This window comes from Camelus dromedarius, chromosome 10 (assembly GCF_036321535.1).
Source record: "Camelus dromedarius isolate mCamDro1 chromosome 10, mCamDro1.pat, whole genome shotgun sequence".
NCBI classification, from domain to species: domain Eukaryota; kingdom Metazoa; phylum Chordata; class Mammalia; order Artiodactyla; family Camelidae; genus Camelus; species Camelus dromedarius.
Genome location: NC_087445.1, coordinates 50,568,252 through 50,596,082, shown reverse-complemented (window position 1 = coordinate 50,596,082; position 27,831 = coordinate 50,568,252). Strand labels below are relative to the sequence as shown.

General features: G+C 39.5%; 1 protein-coding gene across 2 annotated transcripts in view; it reads left to right on the top strand.

The window, feature by feature from the left end:
* Positions 1 to 27,831, top strand: part of ALG2 (ALG2 alpha-1,3/1,6-mannosyltransferase) — a 582,719-nt gene that overhangs the window by 243,051 nt on the left and 311,837 nt on the right. For both annotated transcript variants that reach the window (XR_010382753.1, XR_010382752.1), the window contains one exon: positions 2,607 to 2,791. The gene's annotated coding sequence lies outside the window, so the exon portion shown is untranslated. The remainder of the gene's footprint in view (positions 1 to 2,606; positions 2,792 to 27,831) is intronic.

The window sequence follows — 27,831 nt, the reverse complement described above, 5'->3', positions numbered from 1 at the left end:
TATTAGGCTTGTATTTGATTACAAGAGACAGAAACCAAACCCCCAACTATTAATGACTTAATAAGATGGAAGTTTATATTTCTGTCACTAAAACAAGCAGAACGAGCAGATCAGGATTCAGATAACTGACCAGGGTTTCCATGGTCACATCAACTTCCATGTTGCCAAAACCAGACTTGTATTCCTGTCTACCTTTGCTCTTTCTCCTCCTTTTACTTTCACAGACTGTTAAAATCCAGGATTTCTCTCATTTGATTGCCCACAATTAGCCAGGAGTACATGCCATTGTACATCTGCAATGTGTTTTGATCTGCTCTCTCACTTGGCCCCTCCAGGCCCAGGTCAGGCCTCAGCTCTCTCCTTTGGGCCTTTACCACAACCTCCTCATGTGGTCTTCTAGTCTCTTCTCCAGTCCATCCTTTCATGGCTGCCAAGTATGCCTTTCCAGAGAACACACCATTCCTGACTCAGAGCTCTTTGATGATCTCTCCTGTAGCTTCTAGAGTAGTTAGAACTCTTTAGCTTGACACTCAAGGCTCTAGGTCAATTAACTAAAATCTTGCCCTCTAAAACAATTACTTAATTTCATTTTAACATCATCATTTTAATCTCATCTAATTTTCAAGGCACTTTAAGGGTGATGACTTTTAAGTAGATTTCTCTTTAGGAGAATTAATGACAAGAAGAAACCACTTTAGTTGAAGTGTTTTCACATTTAAGGCCAAATAAGAAGCTGACAGCACTCTGCTTTTTCAAATGTAGTCCAATTTTGTCTTGTTAGATCAAGACTATGTTCTTTACCAAAGATCCATGAGTTTTTTGGGTTCCCTTTTGGTCCCCACAAGTCAGAGTTAGGAAGTTAAATCTGAGAACCATTGACCTGACACCCAGAAAGCGGCCTGGCTGAGGGGCTGGAAGAGCCTGAGAGTTCCTGCCTTTGTGAAGTCTGCCCTGCCCTGGATGATGCTGGGAAAGAGATATGATCTTCCCCCTCTGTCCAGAGGAGGGAGCAGAGATGGGCCAAGGAAGGGTATTTGTGTTTTTTAAGAGCATCTTTCTAGGCCTGACTTGAGATGGATGACTCACCTCTTGTGTGACCTTGTGTCACTGTTGTGTGGCCTTGGCATTTTGTCATTTATACGTTGCCTAACCCATAAAATGGAGACCAATCACAGGCATCCCCCCACCTTGCTTCTGTTGTTATCCAGTTCAAAGATGCTGAATTTGAAACCCTTTCTCACTTCATCTAGCTTGTGGGAGTTTTAATACCTCCTCTATTCGTTTCCATGGCTCCCATAACAAACTACCACAAACTAGATGGCTTAAAACAACAGCAACTTCTTCTCTCACAGTTCTGGAGGCTAGAAATACAGAATCAAGGTGTCAGCAGACCCTTACTCTCTCCAGAGGCTCTAGGGAAGAATTTTTCCTTGCCTCTTCCTAGCTTCTGGTAGTTGCCAGAAATCCTTGGCACTCCTTGGCTTATAGATGCATCCCTCCAATCTCTACCTCTGTAGTCATATGCTATTCTTCCTGTGTGTCTGTGTTTCTGTTTTCTCTTCTTATACAGTATGACCTCATCTTAACTAATTACATCTATAAGGTTCCATGTGGACATGAATTTTGACGGCCATTATTAAACACAGTATACTCCCTTGTTTTCTCTTGTAAGAAGTAAATAAGATAACACAGGCTAAGGGCTTAGCACAGCACTGCTATGGAGGGTGTAGTGAGTGGGTGCTCTTACTACTGTTGCTGTTGCCGTTGCACTATTTGCTCTTCCTCCTGTTGCCATTGCATTGTTTGCTCTTCCTCCTTCATGATCCCCCTCTCTCTGCTCCTACCTCAGCTACACAGACTTGGGCTTTGATCTGCTGAAATGAATCAAATAACAATGAATCTAAAATTCTCTTCCATAAGGGAAAAATGGGTTAATTTTTGCAAAGAGAGAGAATAAGAGGGGATGCTGATTAGGTGCCTCATTAAAATAATCAATGAATGGAAAATGAAGGATTAATAGGGTCAAGTTGGCCTAGGCAAAAATATTTTGGGGGCCTCTAACAACTATACATCCAACTAAATTCATATTTAACAAACAACTGATAGACTTTGTGTGTCTGTAGTCTGTGCTGTGAGGGTTGGAATGGTGTCAAGAGGGGCAGAAGGAGCCTTTGAGGGTTATGGAAATTGATCCAAGGAGACATGGGAAAGAGGCAACACAAGGTAGATGGGTGGGAAGGACACCAGATACCCAGATTCTAGTCCTGTCTCTGCCTTTGATGCCACGTGCAATTTTGAGCAGGTCTCTTCCCCTCTCTATGTTGCAGTTTCCCTGTCTCTGAAATAAGGGGTTAGGCCATGAGAGCTCTGGGACCACATGCCTGTGAGGGGCTTGGAGAGGAGGAAGTGATAAAGAGAGGCACACAAGAGCTCTGCTCCAGGGCTTAAGAAAAGTCACCCACCTCTTATACCACTTATAAAAATTGGACAGTTCACGGTAAGATGCTGCATAATATATAAACTTCTCTGATCTATTTTTCACATATGATCTTCAGAACAACTCTGAGAGGTAGATGAATTTAGGTGTTTGTATTCCTGTTTTGCAGTTGGGAAACTGAAGCTTGAAGCAGGTTGTCCTGACTACAAACACAGTGTGTTTTCAAGATGCCACAATGATGGTTGCCTCTTGGCTCAGCACCAGCTCCCTCCAGGAGTGGAGATGAGTTCCTGGGCACCACGTCACCCAACACAACGCCACACGCTGTGCATGCTCTACGAATAGCTCTTGGTGGTGAGTGATTCAGACCTTGGGGAGGAAGGAGAAACTAATGAACATGGTATGATTCCGCTAACACATATTTATCCAGCATCTACTGCCATGTGCCAGGCACTGCCCTTGGCTCTGTGGACTCAGGAGTGAACAAAACAGACACAGTCACTGTCCTCAGGAAGCTCAGAGTCTCTAAGGAAGACAAGCACTTAACCAATAATTACCAAAGTTTAATGGAACAAATATAAGCATGTGATATACTGTAGAGGACAGGTTCCTAGTGCTTTGAGTGAGAAGGCTGAAAAGGTTCTGGGAGGAGCCAGGGAAGGCTTCTCTGAGGAGGTGAGGCTGCAGCTGAAACCTGTCAGAGTAAAGGAGGTGGGGCTGGCGCTGGCACTGAGGGTGGACCCAAGGCTTACGGGAAAGCTAGAAAGGAGCCCAAAACAAAGGTTCTGTTTTACTTCCTTTGTTGTAACTCTAACTTCCCTAAAGGACACCTTGAAAAATAGAGAAAATGGTTTCAGGAGCTGTTATTTTTTTTGCCACCCCATAGTCGAAACTGGGCGCAATAAAGGAAGTTTAACGTGAAACTTCTAATGCACTATTAATTAATTAATTAATTAACCCACAGTGCATTAAATGTATAATGTATTTAATGTAAAAACGAAAGCTCCAGAATCATCCAGTGCCTTGAGTGGACTCCAGGCCTTTGTTTCCATTTGTGAGGCAACTCCACTTGCATTGGTCCTCAGAGGTTTCGAAACTGACCTTTTCTTCACCTTAGAAGCTGGGAGGGTGTATCCAAGGGATGAGAGCATGGATGGGTTTGAGTGTTGAGTGGATAAGCAGTAGCTCCACTACCATTCTTTCCCCTCTCCACTCATGCCCCTTCCTGGGCTTCCCACACTGTGAAGTCTACTCCTGATCACTCCTTTCCTTTCTTGGTAAAGGCCAGCTCAGGAAATGATATAGACACACACTAGAAAAGTAATCCAAAAAATCTTATGATGTCTCAGTTCTTTTCCTTATTAACTCCATGGCTACAGTTTCCTCGTCTGTAACATGGGGATGATAATGCCTACTTCATAAGATTAGTCCTTTGAATTTTTCAGACTTTGCATTTTATAGATGTAGCAACTCAGAAAATTAGGTGATTTGTGCTGAGTTATGCAGCTAGTAGAAACAATCAGGAATGTAGGTCCTCTGTCTCTAAATCCAGTGCTCTTTCAACTAGCAAAGCTTCAACATGTGTACCATGGCTCATCCATGTGTCATGAATAGGTGGTCTTCACTGTGCTAAAATGTCAGTCCCCAGGGGTGACCAAGTAAGGCTGAGGCTGCAAGAAAAAAGAGCTCAGAAATCCTACATATATGGCACTAGAGTAAAACAAACAAAACAAAACTTGTTTTGCTGTTATGTGACATCATTGATCATAGCTTTAATTTTTTTATTGTGTTTATGCCAATTCATTGGTTGGAAGCAGAACTCTCTGTCAGAACATTGCCCTAGGAATGTCGCATGCTTTACATGTTAAGTGACACAGACTAGGTCTGTGGTATGTTCAGATCTCCACTTCCCTTTGTGCTGGGCAGCTGAAGGTTACGTCTTCCTGATTTCGACCCTTGACTCCTGAAGCCGCTGTGCAGTCATGCTGGCCATCCTAGTGTCAGGTTCAGATTATGACATGGTCTCAAAGAGTCACTGCCATCTCTCTTATTTCCATGACCCCAATTCCAAATTTATCAGGAATAGCTGCTTGGCTTCCATTGTCCTTGCATGGACTCTATTACATTTCATGGGATTTTAAGCCACAGTCCTTTCAGTCAGAAAACATGGGTGAGTAAGTTGGTATATTTTTTATTTTTTTCTCTTCACTGTTAATTCCCTTTTAAAAAAATGAAAGGATAGGAGAACTTTAAGCATTTTGAAAGAGACAGGTAATCAATACACATTATTCTCCAAACATTCTAGGAAATTCAAGGAAATTATAAAGTACCTCCTAAAGGCTCTTCAGTTATCTGTATGCCTGCCCTTCAGATAGAAAGTTTCCTCTTGGCACATAAAGAAGTCAAATTAGACCCAGAAGAGACTATCCTTGTTGGAGCGTGAATGTCAAAGAAACAATCTTCAGTAAAATAGCTTTCTCTCTCAGCATGCTCTGGAGAGAAGAATAACTTTGGTTATTGGTAATGCACAGAGCACAGTGAGAGAGTCTGGGGGATCATGGGAACTGATTTTTATATGAGATCCGAATGTCTTGCTGAGGATTTTCACATATTCTGTCGTTGGTGAAAACGGTTCACTTCAGAGTGCACTAGGATTTAGGAGCTACAGAAGGGACAGGATCCATCCTCTCCCAGGACAGGGGAGAAGTGCCTTTATCAAGGCTTAGTGATGCCTGTTTGAAAACGTCTCCTTCCTTAGATATGTGGACAGACATTGATCCATCTCCTCTGCTAACTTCAGAGGACCTGGTAAGCCTCTGGAGTCAAGACCCCTTGAAGGATATTTACAAACACTCTTCTAGTGACCAGCTTTCATAGCTAAAAGATTTCAAGAGAATTTAGAGAAAGAAGCAGTCCCTAGGAACCAAAACTCAAAGAGTTTCACAATCATTAATCAAGCTGAAGTTCGCCTTTTCTCTGGGTAAATTCCATGATACCAACTCAGGCTGGACCGATAGGCTGCAGTCTTCTTTTGGGAGACCCTCCTAGGTCTGGGAGGAGGCTGCACTTCTCACAGCTTCCTGGGTGTCAGAGGCAACAGCCACCCAGAGGTCCCTGGAGTGGTCATTGTGGTCCAACCTCAATGTCTCTGCTTATTTGCTCTAGAAATTCTTTGGTATCCTTTCATACTACAGGAACTAACTCCAGGGTCCAACTCACCTACCTCTGGGGACTGCTGCAGGAACATTCAATTCTATTTAAACACATTAGGGGGGTAGCATTGTTTAGAGTATGGTTCTACAGGAGAGGAAAAACTTCTCCTTTACTCTCTTGGGTTCTGTGGCTGGACCTGAGAATTAAATTGTCATAGGACAGGTTAACAGGAGAAGAGCATGCAAATTTTATCATATTTTTACATGTATATGGGAGCCTTCATAAAATAAATGAATACTAAGAAGCTGTTAGAAATGAGAAATTATATACCCTTTTTAACAATGATAAATTTGTGGACAAATTTGTGGCACAAAAAGTGACAAGACAAAGGAAAAGGCATTTAAGCCTCTAGGGGCAGTGAGTTGTGGTAAAGTGAGTAGGAAATATATGGGGGAAACTAATGGAAGATAAGAATTATATCAGTAAGTTTGTTTGTACAGATCCCTTTTGGTGTCAACTCACCTGGTAATAAGAATGTTCTCTTCCTGCTGCAGGGAGGTCACTTGCTTATGGGAAATTTTATAACCTATTTTTAGGTCAGATGGGGGAGGTCAGAGAACTCCTCCTGCATGTGCCTTCAGCTCAAAATAATCAATATGCAAAGTGGCATATTTTGGGGTGGCGTGTTCTGAACCCCTTCAGTTCAAATCTCAATTTTTCTATATTCTATCTGTAACTTTGGGCAAGTTACCTAACTCCTGTGAGCTGGGTCTTTTGAGCTCTTTAGTCACTCCTCTTTGTTCCTCAGCTCCAGGCAAAACACCTTTGGTTAATATAGGGTCTTCTCTAAGCCCTTGATTATATCATCAACCAAGCTGGATGAATGCCGCCCAACTGAAAGTTAGTTCTGGTCTCCTGATGGGTTCAAGGATGCATTACACAGCCTCTGAAAGTATATCAATTTAATCTAAATGCTAGGGATATGGCCACAAATGAAAAAGACCAAATACCTGTCCCTGTGGGCTTATATTCCAGTGAGGAGACAAACAGTAAACTATAATATAATATCTAAAATAATAAAACACAATATGGTATGGCATAATATAATATGGTACAATGTAACATAATATAGTGTAAGTCAGTTCTAAGAAGAAAAATAAGCAGCAGAGGAGAGGTAGGAAATCAGTAGATCAGGAGATCACTTCTCCAAGGAATCTTGGATAAAGGGAAAAGATGAAACATGAATATCTGGGGTAAAAATGATCCAGGCAAGGGGAATGACAGGCACAAATCTCCCAAGGCAAGAGGGTAACTGGTGGGCCAGAGTGCCAGAGTGGCTGGGATTAAGTGAGCAGATGGAAGGAAGCCAGATCAGCTCAGCTGGGGCCTTGTAGGCTGTGGTAAACTCTTTGGCCCTTATTCTGAATAAGACAAGTAACTATTGAAGCCTAACAAATCTTTTAAGGGTCACTCTGGTTGCTATAGGGAGGGGTGGAAAAGACCAGTGAAGACTGGCAGTATTGCAGGCAAGGGGTGTTTGTGGGTTGGAAAGGGGCGGCACTGGTGGAGGAGGCAAGAAGAGGTTGTATTCAGGACGTATTTCAAAGATGGAAATGACAGTACTGGGGGATGGATTGGACGTTGATTGAGTAGAAGGGTCAGAGAAGACTCCCACTTTTTTGATCTGAGCAACTGGGTGAATGGAGTTGCTATTCACTGAAATGAGAAGAACTGGTGAAGGAACAGGCTGGAGAGTCAAGAAATCAAGTCAAGCTCAGGACAGCCATCAGACATCTTAATGAAGTCGCTGTGTGGACTTTTGTTTAATAGTGCTTGGAAGGTCTTCCAAGTACTTATCAAAGGCCTTGCTTTCTTAAGTCAGGGATGCAGCAAACATTGTCAGGTCTGTGATCACAGAACTGAAGCCTTTGGGAGCACCCACAGAAGGCACTCTGAATGTTCATTCTTAGGAAAGACGCAGAGCAAGTGTGACCAAGGCTGGGGCAGCTAGAAGTTAGAGTGCATTAGTGATGACTAATATTTTGAGCATAGAAAGATGTTCAACACTGTATTTGGATTTGAATTTTTTGTGTAAATAGAATAGGAAAACTTGAATTCATATACTATTTTGTAATTTAATAAGTGCTTTCAAATCCATCATCACGTTTATCCTATGAGGTAGGATTGATTATCTTCATTTTGGACATGAAGAAATGAAAGTTCGGAAAAGTTTAAAGATTTACCTAAACTCACACAACTAATAGGTGAGGGAATCCTCAAATCTAGGTTTTTCTGATCCCCCAAATCATTTCCATTGTACTGTGTTGCTTCCATTTCATCGTGGTTATTTTGATGTAGTAGTAGTATTGATTCTGCCAGTATTAAAAAAAAAAAAACCCAATCAATCATACCTAATAAGGGTGTAAAATGTCCTTTTTGTCCCTTACTGGCTACAAATGACCCATGTACTCAGCCCCACCCCACGTTCACCTCCAATCCAGGCTTCTCTGGCAGCTTTGTTTCTCTGGCAACCAAGTGGCTAATGAGCTTCATCCCAACTCCTGTCTCTCTTAACAAATTCCTTTTTATCAATGGCTCATTTGCATTGAAAGAGATTTTCATGCCAAGCAATATTTTTGGGAACATTTTACAACTCCTGTTGCTTTAATTCTGAGAGAAACTGCTTCAAAAAGTCAAAACCCTTTCCCCCATTGGATCATTTCAAAATGCAATTAGGTGAGAATAGTTTTTCAATGAACATTTCAGTAATTCCTGCAAAGTATCACTTTGTCCTGATTGAGACCACAACGGCATCTATACAGTGCTAAACATCTGAATGAAAAATGAAAATGGAATGCATTAAAACACTAACACTGGATCAAAAGCCAACGTTGATGTCCTCAGACACTGTGAGTGGTTGCCCTTGGGTCATCCAAACCCCCTTTGGGTCTCCTCTTAATCACACCAGTGAGCAGAACACTGGACTTGAAGAAAGAAGGTTGGGGTACCAGTCTTGACTTTGGTACCTCCTGGTATGTGACCTCACCCAGCCTCAGCTTCCTCAGCTATGAAATGGATATGCTTATGCCTATACAGCTTCCTAGGATGTTTATAAAGAATAAATAAAGCAAATTTTGAACTAGGCAGGGGTCATATTATTTATCTTTGCATTTCCAGTGCTGAACACAGGCATGTAGTAGACTGGGTGAATTTTTGCTGAATAATTTATGAATGAGTATGGTATAGGCAATTGCATAGCTCTAGCACCTATCATTTATATAGTTCTATTTACATTTGCCAATTTCCTCTGGTACTTAAGCAAATTTACCATCCCTAGAATATGAGGACATATAACCCAGAAAAAATATTTACTAAAAGCATAAAATGTACTGTGCTAGGTGTAAATAATTTTTTTCCAGTTAGTCCAAGTGGTGAATAACCCCAGCTTTTGTTCTGTTTGGAGCACCTGTTTGTAATCCATGTCATAAATATTTTCATGACTATTTCTTAGTAGTCAATGAGTTTCTTTGTTGGCACAGAATTTAAGATATTTCCCTAATAAGGACACCCAGTGTTAAAGCAATGAATTTCTATGGCTATGCAGTTCAGAGAGTTACCTAGGAGATGAAAAGCTAATCTGTCTGGAATTTCTGCCCTTGAGACCAAAGATACTATAAATTTGCTCGGGAGGAAAATAATCATGGTAAGCATCTTAATTTCTTCCATCTCGTTTCCAAGCAGATGTCGCTGTGTTTTAGCCTGGAATTCATCATCTCTCTGATACATCAACATTGACGTATTACATCTTCATCTCTTATTATAGAAAATGGAAATGAAACCAGAATGTGAGCATGTTGAATGAATCGGACTCCCCAGAGATTTGGGGGAGAAGAAAACCTCCCCCTCGCCTTTGACTTTTGGATTTCTTGTTTCCCTCATGTTTGGATTGCAATTTAAGAAGTCCATCTGGAAGTTCACTTTTTATATTTTGCAAATGCAAGTAGGGCCCATTACCAAAAGACAAACCCTTAAAGGAAGAAAAATAGTCAGCAGGGGTTGGGGAGCAGGGTCAGAGAACCACCTCAGAAATCCAATGACGGTATTTAAGGTTAAACTCCAGAGATTAAACTCCATTTATTGCTGGGCTTGACTTTGACAGTCTGCTAGTCTGGATGAATGCATAGATATGTTTAGCTGCTTGCTTCTATCTATTAAGCTCTCTGTTTAGAAGATGAGTTTGGGTAGATGTCAACACCTGCAAATGTCATCAATCCCATAATACCTCTGTGGCACTGAGTTATCACAGTAGCCCTGCCAGTCTGCCTGAGACTTCAGTCACCCCACGGTGGGCACCAGTACACTTCTTTCCTTTTTCTGGCTTCAGGAAAACATTCTTAGGATTTCAGGATCCTATTATATGTTAAGTGAATTGCGTTCTTCTTGAATTCCTTACGAAGTCACTCTGGTCCTTAAAGATTAGAAGTTTAAACTTTGAAGGCCATACCTCATCGAGTTCTCTTCACTTTGGCTCTCCAGCCATTTCTGTTGCAGCCAGACTTAATCCTCTTCAGACGTATCAAGCCAACCATCAGTTAAGGTGGTCTTTATTTCCTTACACATGCTACAGAGATTAAGGCTGCCTGATTTTCTCATATATTCCCTGGCACCCAGACCACAGATTCAGCCGCTATCTGAGGTTGATGTAAATAATGTTTACAACTTGACCCAAACTTGTTGGCCATTTATGGGAAGAATCCATCTTATCCTAGAATCACAAAGGCTAATGCCATCTTGGCCATGACAGGATAGCTGAATACAGCATTAGCATCCTAGAAACTCTTTGTAAGTTTCTAGATCAGGAAAGATAAGAAGCAGTTTGTTTCAGTGGTGAACTATCAGCATTAAGCAGAAAGGCCCATGAAAATAGTAAGAAAGACATTTTATATTAAACCTATTACACATTTATATAAATCTATAAACTTAAACAAAACTTTGAAAAACAAAACCTGTCTCTTTCACATGCTCTAATATTTTCCAATATTTTCTCTTCTGCTCTTCTATTATTCTCTTCTGTCCTAGCTTATCCTATCCTATACTATTCTGTTTTATCCTATTCTAATTTATTAAATACGATGCTGGATGTAATTCTAAATTTTGTTTTATGACCCATTAATTTAAAATATTGACATAGAAGATGTGTATGATCCCAGAGGTTGGAAGTAGTACTTTGAGATGAAAATTAGAGCAAATTTCAGCTCAAAACAAGAAGAAACAACTAATAATTAGACCCACTCAAATATAGAATGAGTCTCTCAAGATAGTGATTATTGAACATTTTCAAGATTAGACCTAATTTATATGCTGTGTCTATGGATGAGGAATCTTCCCACTTCAAAGACTCCAAGAGCCCACAACTCTGAAATAAAAGAAAAACTATAGAACATAAAGGGAAATTTTGAGTTCAAAAAAGCTGAAAATAAAGAGGCCAGGAGGGTGGGTAGGAGAGTTTGGGAGGTTCTTTCCTTAGTTTCTGTCCAGTTAAAGAGAAAACATTCTCTGTTACATTTCTGTTCCCTACTAAGTGATCTCCCTTCCTTAGAACAGTTTTTACTGATGTTGACAGTAGGAGCTTTTGAAGCTGTTGCTGCTAAGCTACTGGAACGTTCGTTTTTCAAATTTTACGGTCACATGAAGCCTCCATCACAGCTTAGGTAGTTGTCTTTTGAATGATCTCCCAGCCTGTGTGTCTGTACCCTGGGCTTAGTAATGTCAGATGTGGAGTCAGTACAAATAATTGCCTATTGCATAAATGAATGAATGCATCATGAATGAATGAAGATTCCGCTATCCTCCTTAAACCAAGCATCTTTGAGTCACTGGTGCATATCTTGATTGGGAAAGTAGTATGTTTATGAGCAAGTAAGAATGGTAAATTGTTAAAATGTTCACCAGCACATGATACCTAGGCATTCAGGAAATTTTTAGAGACAGGGACTCCTTTGAGCATCTCATGAAAGTTATGGCTTCTATCCTCAGAAAAATAAACATATGCATATTTATACAAATTATTCATATAATTTCAGGAGTGTAGTTATTCACTTTCTGGCCTAATGTTCAGTTCAACAGTTGGGTCTGCCTCAAATGGAAATTTTTTATAGTTTTTGTATTTGCCTAAGGAAGTAGGATTTTGGAGAGAACAGAATGTACCTTTATTATGCACCAGGTACAAGGTCAGTGTTTTATTTACATTAATTAATTTACTTTTCATAGTAATCTTGTGAGGTATTACATTTTCTAAATATATATATATAATCTTCATGTGTGTTATATATGTACATGTATATACATATACCATATATGGAGATACTATATGTATATATGTACATATATATGCATATGCACATGCACACAAAGAATATCACATTCATCCCACCCCATCTTCTTTCCTGTCCTTCCTTTTCTTTCTGCCTTCAATAAATAGCCTCCATCACCTCTTCCCTCTCAGGCTCAGAATTTAAAACACAAAAATATTGTTTAGCACTCATCTTTGGAGAAGCCCACTCTCACCTGGTGACTTCTCTAAAACAAAAGGCTGCTTAACTTCCTGGGGCAGGAACATAGACTTTTTCTATTTTTTTCTGATGAGTTTGGGTAGTGAGAAACAAGACACAAGTTAATTTTTCAATTGGTTATAATCTGTTATGTTATATTCTCAATAAAGTGTCCTCAATGAGGGCACAGAAATAAACAAGACCTAGTTCTTGCCCTCAAGAAGTTTACTATGTAGCTTGAATTAAATTATGTTGTATGTTTAATTAGAATCCAGTGGTCCAGAGCTTCATAAATACATCCTTCATGAATAAATGGTTTACATCATTGAGTCTATTGAGTAGTGTGTGCTGATGAGTGCCAGTGGTCTTTGGGGAATGAGGTCTGGTTTACAGTGTTTCAAATCATTGGCATAGACAACTTAAACCAGGGTTATGGAGGAAATCACCCAGGAACACTTTAGAGAGTGAGAAAGTTTACTAAAGCCAGGATGCTGAGCAACGCCACCATTTATCAAGTGGGAAAGGAAGAGAATCAACAGTGAAACAGTGAAAGTGAGCAACCAGAGTGAAGATGCGAGGAGAAATCAAGAGAATGTTGTTTAAAGCCAAGGGAAGAGATTTTAAGAAGTGTGAGGCTAGCAACATCATGCCACAGGCAGGAAGTAAGAGAATCCTGGAATAATTAATGGACATGGTTCTCAGGAATTCACAGTGATATTGGTAAGACCAATATCTGTGAAGTGGTGAAGTGGAAACCGTTGCTGTAGGTTGTGGAGTAAGTGGGAAGTGGAGCAATTGAGAACTGAATTATGTACCAGTGGTTCCCAAATGCTGGACCATGGACATAGCTGTGCCAGAGTCACCTATGGAAATGTAAATTCCTGGCCTCAATCACACGTTTTCTGAATCAGTAAGTCTAGGGTGGGTCCCAAGAATCCATATTTCTAAAAAGCCTGGTTTGAGAATCATCAGAATGTAAAAGTCCATGAGGGCAAATGTCGTCCCTGTCTCATTCACCACTGTATCTCCAGGAGCTAGATCAACTTCTGCTCATAAAAGTTTCTCAGTAACTATGCAGAATAGCAGTTCCGTAACTGAACTGTTGGCATCAATTACTTTGCATAGAGTAGTATTAATAGTAACAACATTAGCCACGTAAATCAGTAAGGATGCAATAGACCAATGGCTTTAAGTAGAGACCGTCAGGAACTGGGAAGCTAAAACGATAAATAAGCTTGAGACACTATTCATTTATGTTCATTGCTTCAAAACTGATAAGTATGACAGAAGTCTCTGGGGCAGCTACTGGCAAATTGAAACAGATTCACTAGAATTGTTCATTTTAACAGGAGGAGCTGTTTCTATCTCTGATAATAAGGTCTACCGAAAGTCAGTGTGCTATAATAGAAGGGACTCTTGGCATCTGCTAGAGTTAGTTGTACCTTATACCTGGCTTGTGCAGTGATTGAGTTTATGAGCTCTGGATTCCTGTGGGTTTATGTGATTAATTCTAGAAAAATGGGAGACAAGTATGAATCCATCCTCTACCAAGTATTGTCCAAAGACTAAACAAATAACATTCCTCCAACTATATATATTAACATTTCTCCAATGAACACATATGCTATTATAATTAATAAAATACAACTTAATCAACAAGTGCTAGTGATTATCTAAGAACTTCCAGAGGTTATAAATTAGGCTGAATCTTATAAAATTACCATTTTTACGAGTCACAATGGTTAAATCCTGGCAGTTTCATGTAGTGTAATCTAATATTTTATCAATAAAACAAATGATACAAAAATTATGATTTTGATCTCATGGTAGTCAGCAAAGATTTTAGAATTATAGAGGGGTCCTATGGTAGCCAGTCTCCAAAATAGCCCTGGTGATTCTCACCTCAAGGTGTTCATGTACAGGGATAATCCTCTCCCTTTGAATGTGGTCTGGACTTAGTGACATATTTCTAATGGATAGACTACTGCAGAAGTGATGGTATGTCACTCTTAAAATTTGGTTATAAAGAGACTGTGGCTTCCATCTTGGGTGTATTCTCTTTCTATGTCTCTCTTTGGATCACTCAGTCTGAGGGAAGCCAGCTGCCTCATCATGAGGACACAGAGGCAGCCTATGGAGAGACCCTTATCCCACATGGGGAGAAATGGAGACCTCCAGCCACCAACCACAGGAGACAGCCTGGAAAAGGACTCCAGCCCCTGTCAGGTCTTGAGATGAGCCAGAGTCTCCCAGCTAAGCTGCTCCCATACTCCTGACCTTCTGAAACCGTATGAGAGCATAAATTTTTTTTTGTTATAAACTGCTAAGTTTGGAGGTTGTTTATTTTTTTCTAACATTTTTTATTGATTTATAATCATTTTACAATGTTGTGTCAAATTCCAGTGTTCAGCACAATTTTTCAATCATACATGGACATATACACACTCATTGTCACATCTTTTTCTCTGTGAGCTACCATAAGATTTTGTGTATATTTCCCTGTGCTATACAGTATAATCTTGTTTATCTATTCTACAATTTTGAAATCCCAGTCTATCCCTTCCCACCCTCTGCCCCCCTGGCAACCGCAAGTCTGTATTCTATGTCTATGAGTCTATTTCTGTCCTGTATTATGCTTTTGTTTGTTTGTTTGTTTGTTTGTTTGTTTTTGTTTTTGTTTTTTAGATTCCACATATGAGCGATCTCATATGGTATTTTTCTTTCTCTTTCTGGCTTACTTCACTTAGAATGACATTCTCCAGGAGCATCCATGTTGCTGCAAATGGCATTATGTTGTCGGTTTTTATGGCTGAGTACTTTTCCATTGTATAAATATACCACCTCTTCTTTATCCAGTCACCTGTTGATGGACATTTAGGCTGTTTCCATGTTTTGGCTATTGAAAATAGTGCTGCTATGAACATTGGGGTGCAGGTGTCATCCTGAAGTAGGGTTCCTTCTGGATATAAGCCCAGGAGTGGGATTCCTGGGTCATATGGTAAGTCTATTCCTAGTCTTTTGAGGAATCTCCGCACTGTTTTCCATAGTGGCTGCACCAAACTGCATTCCCACCAGCAGTGTAGGAGGGTTCCCCTTTCTCCACAGCCTCTCCAGCATTTGTCATTTGTGGATTTTTGAATGACGGCCATTCTGACTGGTGTGAGGTGATACCTCATTGTAGTTTTGAAGTGCTATTGAAATGCTAGTTTTCATTGGTGATAGAATTAATCACTTTTCACCAATGATAAGTTGACCAAGGCTACATAGCTAGTTGGTTGCAGAACAGAAACTTACACCAAAGTCTCCTAATGCTAAGACTAGGGCTTCCTAACTTTGGGGTTATGTTTACTATATGAGCCTCAGTTTCCTCATAAATAAAATGAATAGATTGGACCAAGTGATGCAGTGTCTTTTAAAGTTTTGAACCGGCACTGATCAGAACCTCAGGGAAGGATTCTTGTCCAGGTGACTGAGTTCCCAGAGAGCTGGGGTGAGATGTGAAATTCCTGAGGTTTCAGAGCCTGGCCAGGTTGAGGGCTGATGCTAGGGGAGGCTTTGTGATGTGCTCAGTGTAGGTGGCAGACTTGGTGCCATGCAGAGGCTGTTGATGCCACTGCCAGGGAAGATGGGGCTTGCTCCTCTGCTTGTGCTGCCAGCCTCCACAAGCCCCTGCAATAACATCCTATCATTTGTCATTTCAAACCACATATACTTTGGATTTGTACTGGTGCCAGGAGAATTCATAATGAATTCAGTTTCCCATTCATTGAGGAAAGAATGTAAGGCTTGGGGGAAAAAATCTGAAAACATTGCCTTGGAGATTCTGTTGAAGATGACGAACATTACATTTCAAATAGGGCTGAGAAAGTCATGATTCAAAGTTAGAGTGTTTGTTTGGAATGGTACAAGCCTGATCATGCTAAAGTTTATATAGTACTCAACAGTTTACATAGCACACTACATATATGTTCTCATTTGAAGCTAGTTCTTCTCATTTTCATCTAGGTAACTTTAAACCTCAAGGGCTTAGGGTTAGTCAGGTGATTTGTGGAGAATCAACTCTTGAACTTTGGTGATAGTTTTCCAAATTGTGTTCCCTTTCCACTGGACTACTCTGGCTCCTCTTGTTGTACCGTTTCTTGTTTCCAGCAGTGGTGATTTTGTTACTGTTGCTGGCCTTGTCCTCCAAGAGTATGGGACTCCTCAAAAGCAGGTTAAAAAGAAAGATGTGATTATGGTCACACATCATGAGAGAGAAGGTTTGTAATCTGAGATGCCTGACGGATGCATGCAGAGTGTGGCAGGCAGAGTTCATCTGTGTCTATAAACCACTAAACATCTCCATGAGTGTGGAAAATTGGTGCTTGATCCTGCAAATACATGGCTTCGTGGTTGGAGAATCAAAGCCTCTTTGTGGGAGCCAAAGGAGCTAGGCTTTGCTCTTTCTCTCTTAAATGCTGATGATACTACGGCAGTCCCTGGTCCCTGGTGGGGGCAGTGTGGAGAAGGCTGAGTAAGGAGGTGGGGTCAGGAATAAGTTCAGGTAAGAAAGAATTGGCTCAGGGCTGGGATCACTGACTGGGGAGGTAGCTGCTGCAGCAGATGTTGTTTGGGGGTTTGGAATTGGGCAGATCAGATCGAAATCCCAGTACCGCCTCTGGATGGCTGTGCGGCTTTGGGCAAGTCACTCCATCTTCTTTGTCCCTTGTTTTCACAACAAAAAAATCAGTGAAAATACTATTGCCTGTTCTGTGTACCTATTTGTTTAGACTGTCCCCTGAGATCTCATGCTGGATAGGGCTTTCGAGCAGAGGTTGGCAAAATACAGCCTGTGAGCCAAATCCAGGCTGCTGCCTGTTTCTGTACAAAGCATAAACAAAGACATTTTACATTTTAAAATGGTTGAAAAACAAGAACAATATTTTGTGATACATGAAAATTTTATTAAATTATATATTTATATATAATTATATGTTATTATGTAACATGTAAATGTCAATATATTTATATTACAATATGTAGTGTTATACATATTATACTATAACACAATAATTATATATAATTTATATAAATAAATTTATTTACATATATAAACTTATTTACATATAAATTATGTACAAATACGAAATTAAATTTCAATATCCATAAAGAAAGCTTTGCTGGACCACAGTTGTGCTCATTCACATACTATCATTGTCTATACTACTTTCATGCTACAATAGCAGAGCTGAGTAGTTATGACAGAGACCATATGATCTATAAGCCTGAAATAGTTACCATATGGCCCTTTACAGAAAAAGTTGTCTGACCTGCTTTTTTCAAGGCTCGTAATGCTCATTTAACACTGTGGGGAAGCAGATAAGTGGGGTTACTCTTCTCTACAGGTAAGAAAAGGGAGTCTTCAAGAGAAAAAGTGAGTCAATTAATGCCACATAGTTTAAAAAACAAAACAAAACAGAGTTTAGACTGGAACCCACACTTCTAACTGCAGGTGACATTGTCTTAATTCATGATTGTAAGTCCCTACCCAAGTCTGTAGACTTTGATTAAACAGTAGACAAATATGAGATCAAGTGGCAGTAGGGAGGTTAGCAAATAGATTATAAAGCCAAAGCCAGGGAGAACTGTTTGTAAATGCAGGAACCCAAACATCTAGACCACTAGAGAAGCTGTCAAAATATACAAGAGGCGATGTGATTAGCAACAAACATAAGGGAAACCTTCCAACCTCACTAGTGGAACTACAAAAACTGCAAAGAACTACAAAAAATATATATATATTTTTACTGAGATACTATTACACAGTCTAAATCAGCAAAAATGTAACATAATCGTGATACCTTTAAAGGTGATGTTGTGGTAAAACTGGAATACTTATTTATACATTGCTCATAGTAATGTAAAGTCATTAAAAAATACCTCACTATCTTTAAATGCTGTGTATTAAGAGTCTTTGAAATGTTCTTATTCTTTTACTCATTGATTCCATTTCTGAAAATCTATCCTTAAAAATAATTCCAAATCCAGAAAAAGGTATTCATTGCAGTATTATTTAGCATCAATTTGAAAGTAACTTAAGAGTCTCAAAATAGAGCTGGTTAAGTAAATTGTGGTATATCAGCCTGATGGAATATTATGCAGCCTCTACACCACTAGAGACTAGATAACAAGATGGAAACAAAATTTTATAATGTGAAGCAAAAAATAAATAAATAAAGCTTGTAATTTTTCTGTGGTTTTTCCTATGCAAAAGTTATATCTGTAGTGGAACAAAGAGAAATGAAAACATGTGTTTCCTTAAGGTGATAGCACTCCAAATCCATTATTGTTAACAGCACTGACTGGATAGTAAAAATACTGGAGATCTTGTGCCCTGGGGATTAGGTCTGATTTGACTCAGTCACTTTGTTGGTTTATGCTTATACTGAAGCCTCATGCTTCCGTTTACCTCAGGCCAGGATATTGTCCAGAGTTGCAGGGTTGAGGAGGCGTTCCTGCCAGAGTTAGACAGGTAAGAAAGAGAGGACCAGGAGGTAGGCAGGTCTCTTCAGCAGATATTCATGGAAGGCTCTCAGCTAGCGTGGTGGTTGCACTGCCTTAGAAAGATGCTGGACTCAGAATCAAAACTCTGCAACTCAAGACCTGAGCCTGAGGCTTGCTCAGATGTGAGGAAACATGGTCCATCACCCAGTAATAGAGAAGGACTTTGGGGCTGACCTGCTAGATACCAAGAAGACAGGCAGGAATTAGACTCAGCTTTGTCCCTAAGGAGCCCCAGAAGGGGACAACTACAATACACCGGATATTGTAGGGGAAAGGAATATTAAACATGCCCAAAATGTTCAGAGGAGGAGAGCCCTCCAGCACAGTTTGAGCATCTCTGCTGTTCTGAGACTCTCCAGCTGGCTTAATTGATAATCATTTTGCACTGATTGAACACTAATGTTTATTCTGCGTTCACATCAGCTTCTCATTATTTATGGATTTTGATCTTATAGAACATTTATATTGAAAGCCCTGTGAGGATATTTTGCATCTTTCCAGCGTAAAGACTCCCCCACTCTTCTCTCATTTGTTTCTTACACTAGACTGCATTTTCCTTTCGTGAAAATCCTGGACTCAAATTTTCCCTGAAATTTTGAAATTTCAAAATTTCCTTCAGTAATTTATCTTTCTACTCCCTGTATGGGTCATTGGTACCACCTTCCCCACCTCCTCTTCTCCATAAGCCCCACTCTGAACTTCCCCAATGAGATGGTAGCAGGGGTAGAGATAAGACATGTTAGCCAGGAATACCAGGGGAAGCAGAGAGTGTGAGACTTGGAAGATTGGCAGGGTTGGGGCAAGAATATAGGGGATTATTTGGGGAACAGTGAGTGGTTCAGTTTGGAATTAATCCAAGAGTTATATTTGTATTATTTTCATTTTCTGGAGATATGGAGCATGGTATGAGAAATGGGATTTATCTTGGCAGATGTCCTAGGAGAAAAATAGGTCATCTAGGGGGATGCTAAAGGGTTTCCCTCCTTGGGCCTAAGAATGACACTGTGGCTTCAGGAAGCCTTGGGACTTGGTTAACAAGATGTTAGGAAGTATGAACAATCCCAGTAAAAGCAGAAGTAAAAACTAGATAGTCCTTAAACAAATTCCTCACATTTCTGTAATATAATCATCATCATAATGATCACTATCTATTGAGTGCCTATGTGAGATATTATTGTTTCCATTTTAAAGATGAGGAAACTGAAGCTTACAGAGCTAAGAGACTTGCCCAGGATCACACAGCTAGTAACAGCTGATGGTAGAAATCAAACCCAGGTTCATCATACCTCAAAGCCTGTGCCCTTTTAGCACCATTCTGTTACCTCTAGAGCTGTGTGAAGTGGCAAGGTGGTGAGGATGGTGCGGATTAACCACTTACCAGGTGCCTTTCTCCAGGGACTGAAGAGGAATAAGACATGGCCCTGGGAACATTTTAAGACATTATCTATGGGGCAGACCACTAACAATGGATGCCCCATAGACAAAGGGCAGCTGCAGTGGATGAGGACCCAGCTGTCCTTTCTGTGAAACTAAAACTGGAGTCATTGGGACAGGTCTTCCTGGAGTAAATTGTCAAGAGAAGAGATGAGAACACTGGGTACTGTGTGTGGAAGAATAATACAGCTGCTAACAGCTGCAGGGATGTTGCTAGTAGAATAGCATCAATATACTCTGGACAGTTCTTTGGAGTTTATGGAGCTCCTTCCCTTTCATCATTTCATGATCATCTCACTCCAACCCTGGTTTACTGAGGGTGATAATCTTCTTTTTACAAACTAGAGATGCTGTGCGATTTTCCTTAGGTCACACAGCTTGTTAGCGATGCTATTTGCATTCAAGTTTTCTGAAGCCATTCTTCCCACTCCATTCCCCTTTCCATCATATTTCTAAAGGGATTTGGTGATCGATGGGAAAAACAAAGATGATGCTTGTCAAGAGGAGTCGAGGGAAGTGAAAAGAATAAGATGTCACAAGAAACAAAATCATTGAGACTAAATACCAGATACAGCAAAGAAACAGCAGAATCAAAGGAGTTCTTTCTGAGGACAGGCTGCCAGAATGGGCTTGGATAGGTCAGCTGCATCTGAAGTCCACAGAGGGAGTGAGAAGATAGGTGGGAGACACATCTAGAGAATGGCATGCAAGCCTACTTCAAGTGGAATCCACTTTGGAGGGACTAAGGAAGGGAATGGCAGGGTTTAACAGAGCAGGAAGGTAAAAGGAGAGGATGCCCAGAGATCAGGGACTCATTTATTTGTGAGGAAAGTGGAGGTTCAGCACAAATTTTGAAAGATAGAAATCATTACCAAAAATGGGTGAAGCCCCACTGTGTAATAGAGATGACATAAAAACAGAAACTGGGGATGTATTCTTAGATAAGGCACAAGAGCATCAAAAATGGATGAACTCTTATTACAATAATTAAGGCTGGTGTTTTTTAAAGAGCACTATTGGGAATGAAGAAATTGAATTTGGGAGTCACCTGAGCCAGATGACCATCTTTGGGATGCTGTGGGAAGTATTTATTCTCATGTCCCCTTGAGTTCTAGTCCATTCCTTGGTTGGACTGTTGAGGCCACTGACCAGACTGACAGGTCTGGCTATTTCTGGATATCAACCAGGCATTTGTCCCTTGGCTGTGCCTTTGGTTGGATTCCACAAGCTGCGATGAGTAATATTCATGAATCCTATTCTAGAGATGCTAATTGCTCTTTAAGAGTACTATTATTGGATATCACAAATCTTTTTATAGAAGTAGCCAAGTAATAGATTCAGTCAGTCCCCTTAGCCCCATAACCTGAAAGAGGATGTTTTAAAAGTAAATTTGCTTTCTATATTCCCTGAGAAGTTTAACAATTTCAGTATCAGGGAGCATTACTTGATTCTTCAAATTTTTTAAAGACATCCCAAAATAAATTTGTTACAACATGAATGGAATCATTTAAGAAACTCTAATTCATAATGATATTTGGAAAGAGAGTGGTAACTTGATGTAGATATTTTTAAAAATTCAGCTTAATTAATGGCTTTTGCTAAGGGCCCACTTTAACTCAGTGGGGGTGGTGTATGTATTGTGGACTTTATCAGATAAATGGATGATATTATTCTTGATTTTAAAGTGTCTTATCTGGGATTGACTTCACTACAAACTATAGGTATCAAGAAATCTGAGAAGGGGTAAGGTCAGATTATAGGGAGCATGTGTACCCAGATCTGGCTGGGGAGGCCAAAGAAGAATCATCAATGGGCCCAGCCCAGGAGATAACATACCTGGGAACTTAGGTCAGGGGTCAGCATGGAAATTGCAGTCATGGGGCAAATCCAGCCTCAAAGTCGGAAGAACCAGCAAGGAGACAAGAAACAGGAGAGAGAGAGGGCAGGAAGATGCTTTGTATGGATGAGGAGCTGGGCAGGGTTCTGTAGCCTTAGGGTCTCCCCCCTCCAGGTGTCTTGGACTGAGATGTTTGGACCCAGAGCCTGGTGGTTACATTTGGAGCTGATATCTGTCTGTGTGTAGGAAACCTTGGAATGCAATTACATCATGTTTAGGGGCCCATGGAAAGGGGCCTTAAAATAAGTTTAATTACAGGCAGGCATTCAGTGTTCTCTCTGTGTTAATCACACATGTTAATCTTTTTGGTTGTGTTTTATGGAAGTCATAAGAATCCTGAGAGTTGGTTAATCCAAAGAAAACAATCTGAGGACACAATATTTAGCTGGTGTATGTCAGTGTGCTGTGGTGTAGAAAGCATGGAACAGAGAGAACTACTGATTGCCAGCTGTGGATGGGGGCAGGCCACTCAGTCTCTGTGAGGCTCAGAGTCGCCCACCCACACCTGGGGAATGGGAGAATTCACACGGCAAATGACAATGATCATCAGTGAGCTATGAAAGGTCCTGCATGTGTGAGGTAGTGATGTTGGTAATAAATGACAGCCCAGGGTTAAAAATCTTGGCTATATAATTTAACAGATCTGTAACCTTTGGCAAGACAATTAGCCTCTCTGAGACTCAATTTTCTCAATGGTTAGGTGGAAATAATAATCTAACATCTAACTCCTAGGGTTCCTATGAGGGTTAAATGAAATAATGCACATGACCTGTTTGGCCCATAATATGTGCTCAGTATGTGTGACTAAAAATATATGCATATTTTAAAAAACACTTTTTGAGGTATGATTGACATGTAAAAAGCTGTACCCCTGAAATCATAACCACCATCAAGGCCATAAACATATCTATCCCCTCCCAGTTTTCTCCCACTCCAATTTTTATTATTATCATTGTTATTATTATTATTTTGTGGTAAGAGCACTTTACATAAGATCTACCCCCTTAGTAAATTTTAAGTATACAGTAGAGTATTGTTAACTAAGCCACTATGCTGTATAGTAAATCTCTAGAACTTATTTATCATATGTAACTGAAACTTCACACCCTTTAATCTTCACATCCCCATTTCCTCCTCTCCTCAGCCTCTGGAACCACCATTCTACTCTGCTTCTATGACTATTTTAGATTCCACACATAAGTAATATCTTTATGTGTCTAGCTTATTTCACTTAGGATAATGTCCTCCAGGGCTATCCACGTTATTGCAAGTGGCTGGATTTCCTTCTTTTTTAAGGCTGAATAATATTCCACTGTATGTATATACCATATGTTCTTTACACATTCATCTGTCAGTGGGAATTTATGTTATTTATATACCTTGGCTACTATGAATAAGGCTATAATGAATATGGAAGTGCAGGTATCTCTCTGAGATCTTCATTTCAATTCTTTTGAATAAATACCCAAAAGTAAAATTGCTGGAGCATATGGTAGTTCTATTTTTTAATCTTTTTAGAAACTTCTACTCTGTTTTCCACAATGGCTATACCAATTTACATTCACACCAACAATGTACCAGGTTTCCCTTTTCTCCACATCCTTGCCAGGATTTGTTAGCTTTTTTTTTTTAAATAGACATTCTAACAGGTGTGAGGGGATATCTCATTGTGGTTTTCATTTCCATTTCCATGATTAGTGATGTTGAGCATCTTTTCATCAACTTGTTGGTGATTTGTATGTTGTCTTTGGACAAATGTTTATTCAAACCCTTTGCTTATTTTTAAATCAAGTTATTTGGTATACATATACATTGTGAAATGGTTACATATACATTGTAAAATGATTACCACGTCAAGCTACTTAACACATCTATCACCTACCTTAGTTATCTTTTTTTTTTTTTAATTCTGGTGAGAACACTTAAGATTTACCCTCTTAGAAAATTTCAAGTGTACAATACAATATTGTTAAACACCAGTTACAGTAAGTATAAACACCATTCTGATCCCCAGAATTTATTCATCTTCCAAATGAAAGTTTATACCCTTTGACCAGCATCTCCCCATTTTCCCCATCCTCCAGCCCCTAGCAACTACTGTTCTATTCTTTGCTTCTATTAGTTTGACTTTTTGTATTCCACATGTAAGTAAGATATACAGTATTTGTCTTTCTGTGTCTGACTTATTTCACTTAGTATAATGTCATCCAGGTTCATCCATGTTGCATGTTGTCATAAATGGCAGGATTTCTGTCTTTTCTATGTCTGAATAATATTCTATTTTATACACACACACATTTTCTTTATCCATTCATCTATCAATGGACATTTAGGTTGTTTCCATATCTTGGCTACTATGAATAATGCTGTAATGAACTTGGTAGTACAGATGTCTCAAGATACTCATTTCCTTTGGTTATATATCCAGAAGTGGGATTGCTGAGTCTTTCATCAATGTTTTATAGTTTTTAGTGCACAGATTGTTTACCTCTTTGGATAAGTTTATCCCAAAGTACTTTTTTTTCTCTTGTTGCTAGTGTAGATAGGATTATTTTCTTAATTTCTTTTTTGGATAATTTGTTGTTAATATATAGAAACACAACTGGTTTTTGTGTTGATTTTTCTATCCTGCAACTTACTCATTTACTAATTCTAACAAATTTGTGGGGAGCTCTTTAGGGTTTTCTATATGTAGAATCATATCATCTGCAAACAGGTAATTTTACTTTTTCCTTTCTAATTTGGATGCCTTTTATTTCTTTTTATTAATTTTTTATTGAAGTGTAGTTGATTTCCAATGTTAGTTTCAAGTGTATAGTAAAGTGATTCAGGTACATATATACATGCATATTTTTTCAGATTTTTTTCCATTATATGTTATTTCAAGAAATTTAATATAGTTCTCTGTGATATACATGATATATAGTAGGTGCTTATTGTTTATCCATTTCATATATAGTAATGTGTACCTGTGTTAATCCCAGACTCCTAATTTATCCTTCCCCTGCCCTTTCCCTTTAGTAACCATGGTTTGTCTTCTATGTCTGTGAGTCTATTTTTGGCTTGTAAATAAGATATCTTTTCTTTTAGATTTCACATATAAGTGATATCATGTGTTATTTGTCTTTCTATAACTTACTTTACTTAATATGATAATTTCTAAGTCCATCCATGTTGTTGCAGATGGCATTATTTCATTTTTTATGACCGAATAGTATTCCATTGTATAAATATTCCAAAACTTCTTTATCCAGTCATCTATTGATGGAAATTTAGGTTGTTTCTATGTCTTGGCTATTATAAATAGTGCTGCTAGGAACATTGGGATGCATGTGTCTTTTTGAATTAGAGTTTCCTCCTGATGTATGTCCAGGAGTGGGATTACTGGATCATCTAGTAAGTCTATTTTTAGTTTTTTAAGGAACCTCCATACTGTCTTCCATAGTGGCTGCACCAATTTACATTCCCACCAACAGTGTTGGAGGGTTCTTCTTTTTTCCCATACCCTCTCTAGCATTTATTGTTTGTGGACTTTTTAATGATGGCCATTCTGACTGGTGTGAGATCACTGTAGTTTTGATTTGCATATCTCTAATAATTAGCGATATTGAGCATCTCTTTTATTTCTTTTTCTTCCCTAATTGCTCTAAGGCCTCCAGGACTAGGTTGAATAGAATTGGCAAGAGTGGACATTTTCATCTTGTTCCTGATCTTAGAGGAAAAGCTTTCAGCTTTTCACCATTAAGCCTGATGTTAGCTGTGGGCTCGTCATATGTGGCCTTTACTATGTTGAGATACATTCCTTCCATACCTAATTTCTTGAGAGTTTTTGTCATAAAAAGATGTTAAATTTTGTCAAATGCTTTTTCTGTGTCTATTAAGATGATCATATGATTTTTATCTTTCATTCTATCAATATAGTGTGTTGCATTTTTTGATCTGCATATGTTGAACTAATCTTGTATTCCAGGAATAAATCCCACTTGATGATGGTGTATGGTCCTTTTTAGGAGCTGAGTGGGTGAGCTAGTATCTTGTTGAAGATTTTTGCATCAATGTTCACCAGGGATGTTGGGCTGTAATTTTCTTTTCTTGTAATGTTTTTGTCTGACTTTGGTATAATACTAGCATTGTAAAATGAATTTAAAAGTGTTTCCTTCTCAAATTTTTGGAAGAGTTTGAAGATTGATGCTAATTCCTTAAATGTTTGATAGGATTCATCAGTGAAGCTTTCTGGTCCTGGACTTTTCTTAGTTGGGAGGTTTTTGATTCCTGCTTTAATCTCCTTGCTTGTTATTGGTCTGTTCAGGTTTTCTATTTCTCCACAGTTCAGTCGTGGTAGGTTATATGTTTCTAGGAATTTAGCTATTTCTTCTAGATAACCCAATTTATTGGTGTATAATTGTTCATAGTAGTCCCTTATGAGCCTTTGTATTTCTGTGGAATCAGTTGTAATGTCTCATCTTTCATTTGTAATTTTAATTAATTGAGTCTTCTCACTTTTTAAATTCTGACTAAAGGTTTGTCATTTTAATCTTTTTTTAAAAAACCAACTTTTAGTTGTGTTACTCTGTTCTAGGGCTCTTAATGGATACTGCAGGCTGGTTAGTAGGATCTGTGGGTAGTTGCTGAGATCTGCATGCCTGTTGCTCTGAGCCCCCACCCCTTTTGTCTGCTTCTAGCTATTCCCTGATGATTCAGCTGTACCCATCCCTCAATGTTCTGGGTGGGACGAGACAGAAGTGGGCATCTTGGGCAATGTCCTGCAAGGCTGGGGAAGCTAGATACTCACTCCCCTCTTACTTTCTCTTGTGGGAAAAATCATGGGCCAAGGGGGTCTCTCTTGGCCTTGAGCTGTGCTACCTTAGGGAAGGGTTGGCATAGGTAAAGGGAAACTGCTCTTCTGGCACTCTTCAATGCACCTATTCTGGGATTTTTTGCTCCATGCAGGTGCTAGAAGCTCTTTGCTATACTCTCAGTCTCCAGTAAAGGTATCCTCATCCGTGAAGTGGTTGTTAAAATCAGTGTTTCTTTGGGAGTAATGGGGGTTAGAACCTCATATTCTGCCATCTTGCTGACATACTATAATTATGTTTCAAAGAAAATAAAAATAAAAGAGAGGTTGCCCAAGGCCAGGCTGGGTTTAGGAAACTTCCTGAAGGCTCTAAACCTAAGTGGATCACATTGATCTTGGTAGGGAAGGCCAGAGGGGCTAGAGCAGTCTAGAGGGAAAGGAAGGGAAGGGAAGATATTTGATAGGGTAAGCAGGCCAGCTGCCAGGTGGACTCATGATCTATTTATAAATTATGTGAAGTCACAGTAGTACTCTGTCCTGGGCAGCAAGAGGGAAACTGCTCAGTGGCTCAAGAGGGCACAATTAGGACTAGTGGTGGACAGCTGCAGAGGAGAGAGTCCTGTGCAGTGCAAGGAGACCCTTTACATCAGGGTTTTCTGAATGCTGGAGGGCTCCTCAGAGAAGCCAAGCCAGTCACAGGGTGATGCTCAGACACAGAATGAGGCCTGCCTCTGGGGGATCTTCAGGGCACAAAGACAATGACAGGCCTGATCCCCTTAAATGGCCCTGTGATTTGAATCAGCTTATCTACTCTTGCAAACTTGCAGTCCTTTTTTTCTTTTTCAGGTAAGTTCATAAATTTATTCACTTTTATCCTTTCTATGGCAGCGAGTGATATTAGAAAACTAATTAGCTACAGAGCTAATTTTCATGTCAAAGTGAAATTACAGGTTTCATGGTATAGAACAAAATTATCTTTCTGTCCCTCCTCATCCTCCACTCCCCCCATCCACTGCAGTTT